Source organism: Arachis ipaensis, chromosome B6 (genome assembly GCF_059453495.1).
Source record: "Arachis ipaensis isolate K30076 ecotype BB chromosome B6, ASM5945349v1, whole genome shotgun sequence".
Classification (NCBI taxonomy): Eukaryota; Viridiplantae; Streptophyta; class Magnoliopsida; order Fabales; family Fabaceae; genus Arachis; species Arachis ipaensis.
This window is the reverse complement of record NC_142441.1, coordinates 29,614,489-29,623,167: the sequence shown is the minus strand read 5'-3', so window position 1 is coordinate 29,623,167 and position 8,679 is coordinate 29,614,489. Positions and strand designations below refer to the sequence as shown.

The 8,679-nt window shown below is 33.0% G+C and overlaps 1 pseudogene across 1 annotated transcript; it reads left to right on the top strand.

Moving 5' to 3' along the window:
- The first annotated feature begins 261 nt into the window (after positions 1–261).
- LOC107648721 (threonine--tRNA ligase, mitochondrial 1-like) lies at positions 262–7,354 on the top strand (annotated as a pseudogene). Its single transcript, XR_015885914.1, has 16 exons — positions 262–858; positions 966–1,025; positions 1,352–1,441; positions 1,994–2,098; positions 2,207–2,267; positions 2,331–2,341; positions 2,643–2,721; positions 2,864–2,958; positions 3,613–3,645; positions 3,729–3,815; positions 4,505–4,597; positions 4,865–4,918; positions 5,001–5,220; positions 5,544–5,614; positions 6,085–6,156; positions 7,141–7,354. The product of XR_015885914.1 is annotated as a threonine--tRNA ligase, mitochondrial 1-like (transcript).
- The last annotated feature ends 1,325 nt before the right edge of the window (positions 7,355–8,679 follow it).

The following is an 8,679-nucleotide window of genomic DNA, read 5'->3' as shown; positions in this document are numbered from 1 at the left end:
ATACGAGACGGAATTCGAACTCTCAATACTTACTTAAGCGGACGACTAAGTTGATCACTAAACCAATCCAAATTGATTTAGATATATTCAAAATTTAAAATTAGAACTATCTAATACATATCAATAAGAACTAAAAATATACACACAATTATTATTATAATATTTAAAATAATAAAAATATAATTTCATACACATAATATAATATTTATAATATAAAGTCTCCGTTGTAAATTTGGTAAACATAAATAAAAACCCTAAACTAGTCAACAAAAAAAAAAAAAACCCTAAACCTCACTAACAAGAGTTCTGAGTTTCTGACTGCAGGTATTGAAAAATAAAAATGAAAAAATTAAATAAAAAATAAAAAATAAAAAATAAAATCCATAAACCCCCTCTCTAATCCAGCTCCGCCGCTACGCTACTAGCTCCTCTTCCCCACTCTCTCCCCTCCACAATCTCCGCCGTAACCGTTTCTTTTACTCTACCATAACCGCCATGGTGCCCCACCCCAAGGACGATGAGTATCTGAACGCCGCCATTCCGAAGCGTATCAAGATGTTCGAGTCCATCCAGGCTGAGCAGAAAACCCAGCGCCTCTCACTGTCGCCGGATCCAATCAAGGTCACACTTCTCGACGGCACGGTCAAGGACGCCGCCAAGTGGCAAACGGCGCCGTTCGATGTGGCGAAAGAGATTTCGAAGAACCTCGCCAACAACGCACTCATCGCGAGGGTCAATGGCGTGCTATGGGACATGGCCAGGCCTCTCGAGCAGGATTGCGAACTCAGGATCTACAAGTTCGAAGACGACGAAGGCCGCGACACTTTCTGGCACTCTAGTGCTCACATTCTTAGCCAGGTACTAACCGTTTTCTTCAATTCGGAACGTTTTTCGATTTTATTTCTTTATTATTCTGTTTGATTTTGGAGTTGATGGTGAAAATGACGATGGTTTTCTCTTTGCAGTCGCTTGAGATGGAGTACGGATGCAAGCTCCGCATTGGGCCTTGTACTACAAGAGGAGAGGTGAATTGTTTCTTTCTACTTGGATAAACTTGGTTTAAGATTCAAAATATGTAGTTTTCTCGAGAGAAATTTCATTATTGCCAATCATGCTGTTTGTGTTGTTACACTGAGTAATGATATAGGCATATAGCATCGTCAAAAAACTCGGAAACATGTTCCTGCATACTAAATAAAGTAAAAAAGGTAGATACTTCCAATGCCTTGAAATCTTAAACAGCAATCATCTTTAGTAAGTAGATGCATACTTAGGAGGATAGATATTTCTCTTGTTTTATTATTTTGTTGCAAGATAAATAGTATAGATGAGAATGTGGATGTTGTTGCAGGGTTTCTATTATGATGCGTTTTATGGTGACTTGGGATTGAATGATGATCATTTCAAGCAAATTGAGGCTGGGGTGTTGAAGGCAGCTGGGGTATTTCTCATCCTTCTTTTCTCTGTGTGTTTATGTGTGCTTATTTATAGAGTTGTTTCTTGTTACTGTGTGTGTTTGTAATCAATAGCAAGTTGTACTGAATGGTATCTCAAAATTGCTGGCTTTGAGAATATTTGTACTCTGCCAGTCTGGTATTCACAAAAGATTTTAGATTTCAACCCTTTGAATGAGAATTCTTCATCTGGTTGTTAGTTGGCTATTCCTTTTTATCAGTATGCTAAATTGCTAATGCAAAGTTTTTGGATTTTTTTGAGTGTTATTGCTCAGTATGATAAGTTTGTAGTTCCCTTAATATATATATGATGGTTGATGGAGAAACAACCTTTTGAGCGCATTGAAGTAACACGTGATCAAGCACTTGAGATGTTTTCAGATAATGAGTTCAAGGCAAGCATAGCAGTGTAGTAGCTCTGTTATCTTTTGCACCACATTAGCATATTGATCTGAACAACACATTGCCTATTTTGTTTCTTTTGTAGCCTATGATATCACAATCTGTTGCTTATGCTATGTTCTTGCTATTGTCATCAGGTTGAAATTATCAATGATTTGCCTGCTGATAAAACCATCACAGTATACAGACGTGGACCACATATACCCAATACTTCCTTTGTTAAGGCAATTGCCTGTTTGAAGGTATTTATTTAAATTTTGTTTATGGATATGTGTTTGACAAAGTTTGATTTATTTGGAGACATGTGTTAATCACAAGTAGTTTTGTTATTGGTGGTTTTGCAAATCTAGGCTTCTTCAGCATATTGGAGGGGGAAACAAAGCTCGGGCTACTTTACAAAGAGTTTATGGCGTATCTTATTCTGATCAGAAGAGTTTAAAGGTGATCTTCATTTTATTAATTTCTTTGGAATAGAATATCCAGCTGTAAACTGAGGTGTGGCAGATTGAATGATCAGTTTCCATACCTTGTGAAATATTACTGAATAACCAACAAATAGCTGCTAATGGCCTGCCATTCTAGATGCTCATTTTATGTTTGAAATTATGTGTACTGCTACAGAAATAGTAAAATATTGCCTGCCAGTAATCCGACGAATAAAAAAGAATATAGATTATCTATCACGGAAATGAAGATCACCTTTAAACTCTGCCATAAATTCTTTGTAAAATACACCGGCCGGCGGCTTCACTCTATCGACACTGACCCAACGGTGTCTATAGGTAGCCCTCTCCATTGCGCCGACAACCATGCTCTGATACCATTGTTAGGTATCTAAGGAAAGTGGGAAACCACACCTTAAAAGGTAGCTGTTAAGGGGGAAGAACCACTCTCCTTATATATAACATCAAGCATCCCATACTACTCGATGTGGGACTTTGAGCACTCATAATATCCAAGTCCCTAACAGTGTAATTTCATCTCACAATTATTTAATGGTTCTGCAGAACTTCCTCTTCGCATGGCTGATTTTGGGGTCTTGCATAGAAATGAGGCTAGTGGTGCTTTGAGTGGATTGACGCGTGTTAGGAGATTTCAGCAGGTATGTTCTTCCCCCAGCTGCTAAAACCAAACAGAGACATTAAATGCAAAGTTGATACAAGGGATTTAACTCACTCTTTTAAAACATTGCTTTATTTATTTTTGTATTTTAAACCTAGTTATTTCCAAATAAAGTTTAGTTGCTGCCTTTCTTTTCTTTCTATTCCAAATAATGTCGAGGTAGGCATAGATTCTTGTGATTCACAGAAGATCCTTTCAATTTATAGGCATATGCACTGCAAATTCCAAGTATGGAAATTCCTTACAAGAGATTTGAAGTACATGTTTGAGTTGCAATTTTTATTTTTGTTTTTTATTTTATATTTTAGTTTACATTTAGTGCAGAAGCATAGTAAGGTCCCTTGAGTTGGAGACATTAGCTTTCTGAAACAAACCAGTTATTAGGGGTTTTGAAATTCCCTTCAGACACCTGGACTCATTAATGTTCATATAGTCATAGTTGTAAAAACATCATAAAAATTTATTGCAGCAAGGCAGCTGATGGTTTTTGTTCATTTTTCCAATTATGAAATAATTGCAGCTCTAGTAACATTGCAAATTAGTTATCTAGATCAATTACAGTGTTTTTAGTTCTGATTTCTTCTCTGTTCGAGGTCCTATGTTGTTAACAGCATTTCCTTAAAATATTGCACAGGATGATGCACATATTTTTTGCAGGGAGTCTCAGGTGAGTTGATCTTCAAATTTGTGAACAAGAAATTTTTCTCTTTCGAGTTGAGGGTGGAATTATCAATATGATTCAATTTACAGATAAAGGATGAAGTTAGAGAAGCCTTGAAGTTCATCGATTATGTCTATGAAATATTTGGTTTCACATACGATCTCAAGCTTTCAACGGTATGCTCTTTATTGTTCTTAATGTGCTTACATGCCTCTTTTGTTGTTTTCAAACAACCTATTTAGGCTGTTGATAGTATCTTATCTGCATTTGCCTATACACCAGTAGGTTTGGTTTATAGAACTCCATTAATTCTGGCAAGATAAAATTGTAATTTTAAATTTTAATGGTGATTCTTCTTCTTTCGTTCTTTCTTGTTGATAAGTTTTATGTAATCAAGATTAAAAATATACAAAATCTCAGATGAACGACCTCCATATTTCCTGATAGTGTTAAAGCTTCATTGGAAACATCATTAGGTTCAAACCCCATGTATTTTTCTACCTTGATGGCATGTTCTCTACCTGCCAAAGATGCTTTATCTATGTTGCACTTTTCCGGTCAATAGTTGGGTCTCTGGATGTGATTCCAAATTTCCAATTGAATGTTATATGGGATTTTATAAAACCAATGAAGTTGGCAATTTGCTAGTTACTTTATGTTGGGCTTCATGATTAAATTCCTTGCAGCATTGGTTCTCATGTGAATTCCTTTTACAAACTTTGTTTTCCTTTCTTTGTTTTCTGGTTCTCATCCAAGAGAAGAAGTTTTTTTAATCTGTACTGTTGTTGTTCTTTCTGCACATGGTAACATCGATCTTATTATTTGTCTATTTATCATCCTCTGCATGTGTTGAATACTTGAGTAGAGGCCAGAGAATTCCTTAGGAGAAACAGCAACATGGGAGAAAGCTGAAAGTGCCCTTAAGGAAGCTCTGGATGAATTTGGGAAGCCTTGGCAGGTAATTATATCATCATTTTTATGATCTCAAGAAGTCTTTAATTTCTATTATTAAGTTCATGATGTTGCTTTGATCATATGGTATGGCTATAATTCTGATTGCAATTGATTCAGAATGGGCAATCAGCAGTCCCTATTGTATAAAAGTTGATGAATATGATTGTGATGACATGTTTACCTGCTACATTTTATTTTTCTTGACTATAGAATGTGTCATTCACTTGTAAACCATGATCTTTATACTTATTTCTGAATAATTCCTTTGCAGCTGAATGAAGGGGATGGTGCATTGAGTAGGAAATTTCAGTGTGCAACTTTGCAGGTTTATATCGTAACTTGATTTACATTCTCACCTGAGTAAGCTTTGGATAACTTAACTGGTAGTTTGCTGTGTTTGCTTGCAGCTTGATTTCCAACTACCTAATTGTTTTAAGTTGGAATACTCGGCTGAGGATGAAGCCAAGATTGAGAGGCCTGTCATGATACACAGGGCCATTCTAGGATCTGTTGAGCGCATGTTTGCCATACTTAGAGCACTACAAGGGTAAATGGCCCTTCTGGCTAAGTCCTCGTCAAGCAATTGTTTGCCGTGTGTCGGAGAAATCACAAGCTTATGCAGAGAAGGTACATTGCTTCTAGGTTCTATTTGTTGTAAATTTATCACATAAAATGAATGGGATGATGTGTACTGGATATATCATGGGATAACACTATTGGGAATTATAATTCTGTGGCATCCTATGTTAGTAATATATAAAGCTGTTACAACATTGATGATCTTCATGTTTTCTTAAATACTGCGAGCTTCTCTGCATATGGTTAAAATTGAATCAATTAGTTAGCTTTGCATTATTCTCTTACTTTTTATTGGGACACTTGTAATTTATGGCTTGTAAAACAAGTTGTTCATTTATTAGATAACATTTTCTCGTGCTGCAATTTGATAGGTGAAAGATGAAATCTACAGCAAAGGGTTAGGGTTGATGCTGATTTAACAGATAGGAAGATTCAAAAGAAGGTGACGAAATCATCCTGAATTGATACTTTGGCTATAGTCCAATGTTTCATTCATTTGATATGACAATAATGCTAACATTGTTTTGATCTACTGCGCGATGAAATGTTTACAGCTAAGTTTTATTGTGTTCAACATGAATTCCTTTTATAAAAATTATTGTGTACAACATATTGAGAAACCAAGTTTTCAATTCTTAGTACTTAGTATTAATTTTTCCCCATTGACCTGAAAGCTTAGCCAAATACATCTATATGTAAGCTGGGTGTATTTAATGTTATTGGTATCTTTGTGTGGTATGTTTACACTTCTTTAATCTTGCAAATATATCTATATGTTCTGAATTTTTAATCGGAGGCCAATCGTATTAAATGAAAAGTAAACTTTTACTTCTATTTAATTTGTTCTGACTTTTTTATTACTAATCTCTCAGCCAAATAAATGTCTTAATTGAAAGTTATGCCAAGTTGCAGGTGCGAGAGGCTCAGCTAGCACAGTACAACTACATCTTGGTTGTTGGAGAGCAGGAAGCAGAAACTGGACAGGTGCTTCTTATTTACGCTTTGTGATAAATAAATTGCTAGTCTAATTCAAGTTTTACTCTTGGCCAATCTTCTAGCTACGTTCCCAGAACCCGACTAAGGTGTCTTCATATGCATTTCATTGTGTTTTTACCCAATGCTGTTGTTGAGCCTAATTTTAGCTGAAGTCCTTACAAATTGGCTAATTGTAGCGAGACAACGATTAAAATCTAGATCCTCCTATTAATCCTTCTAATTGCGAGAAATTACTGCATGCTCCCTGAGAACATATATTTTGTGCTTCAGGAACATGCACCACTAATTTTAGATTTATATATACAACTTTTAAAATATTATAAATTGAAATTAGTGATTATGCATGTTCTTGGAGGTGAATTGAATGTGTCCCGGTAGTATGCTCTCCAAAGAAAATGTTCAATCTTGTATAAAAGGGATAAAAAGGTCCCTAACCATTCATTGCATGGACACATATTTTTTAACCAAAATTAAATACTTATATATAGTTTTTTTGTTGTTGGAACACAGGGTACTTCTATTAGTCAATAGAACGATTTATGTCACTCTTTTTTCAGTGGTCAAAGCCCTATAAGTACTTAATTTTGCTTAGAAATTTATGTCTTCACAAAAACATGGTCAGAGATTTAATATCTTTAGAATATACAGACCATTTAATAGTTTCCTTGATTAGCATTAGGGAGGAAAGTAAGGAAGGGATGCTTTAGGACTTGCCAGATAACGGTCGTTTAGTTTGGCCAATTGTTGGATACTTAAGTCATGCAAAAATACATGACAACACTAAGATGCTTGTGCTAGACTTTAATTTGTTGGATTACTCTTTCAGTTAAGGCTTTTCTATCAAAAGGCAATTTTCCTTAGGGTATGTTTGTAGGGCGGTAAAAATGGGGTGAAAAATTTCGTGTATGAACTCTCTTAAATTCGATCCCCGAACTTTCTTACCAAATTTTTCCTAAAACTTTACTTTTCCAGGTGAGCGTGCGGGTAAGAGATAAGGCGGACCTTATCACTATGAGTATCGAGGGCCTGCTCGAACGGTTCAGTGAAGATGCAAAAAATTTCCGTTGAAACTTTTGTGAAAGCGATTGTTAAAAAAAATTAAAAAAATCTATTCTCATACGTTATCCACTTCATGCTTTGCATTATGACTAAATTTTAATATTTAAATAGTATTTTTAGTTAAAAATAATCATATTCTTTGTATACCAAAATTAGCAGTCAAATTTGTCGTACATATAAAATATATGTTAAAATGTAACAAAATTAATTTGTATAAAATATATATAAAAGATCATGAGATCATGATTATCTAACAAAATTAATTTATATTTATTACATTCAATTTGAATAAGTAAAAAATCATCTTATTTTAGTTTGGTTCTTAATTCACATGATTTGAATTATTCAATAGATATGATTTGATCTGATTTGATATGATTATTAATTGAAAATATCTCCATTGTTCATTTTATTCATAAATTTATTATTTTAATAACTAATAAATTAATCAAATTAATTGCCAATGAGTAATAGCTCAAATGGCATAGTCTCTCTATACTCAATTAAGAGGTTGCGGATTCGAGTCTCATATCTTTGGTAAAAAAAAAAATTAATCAAATTAATTAATTAATACACATAATTATTATAATTAATTTGGTTTAATAAATTAAAAGAAATAAATTAAAAAAATACTATCAGAATATTAAAAAAAATAAATTAAAAAATACTATTGAAATAAATTGATATAAATTATAATAAATTGTGTGATATTTAAATATCTAATCAAATTAATTAGTTGATATAATTAATTTATTGTAGTAAAATATATTTAACGAATTAAAAAAATAAATCGAAAAACACTTTCAAAAGTATGTCACATCAACTTCATTATTAAGTATAAAAATATGATTTTTATATAATAATAAATCTATCTACTTATTATAATATACTAAAACTGGGTTTTTCCTCAACTAATGAAGGTGAAGTGTCCATCCCTCGTGACTTCGTTTTTCCTCCAAAATAAATAATTTTTTCTCTATTCTAAATTATTTTATAAAAAATATCTTTATTATAATTATATTATAATTAATATTTAATAAATAATACATAATTATACTAATTTAGAAACATATTTTCATTATAGTTATATCAAATCAATATTTATTGCATTATTAAACTACTTATCAATTATATATCAATTGAAAATACTTTTAATAATAATAATAATAATCTAATTAATATACTAAAACTGGGTTTTCCCCCAACTAATGAAGGTGAGGTATCTTTCTTCCAAAATGAATACACTTTTTTCTATTCTAAATTATTTTATACAAAATATCTTTATTATAATTATATTGAGGAGTGCTACACATACAAGTCATTTTTATTTACAAGTCTTACAAGTTAGGCCTAACACGCGCATTACTGAACCATCTTCGCGTGTTTCATCTTCGTTTCCTTTTTTACGAAGGAAGGAAGAAGAAGAAGCGTGAATTTAAATGACTTGTATGA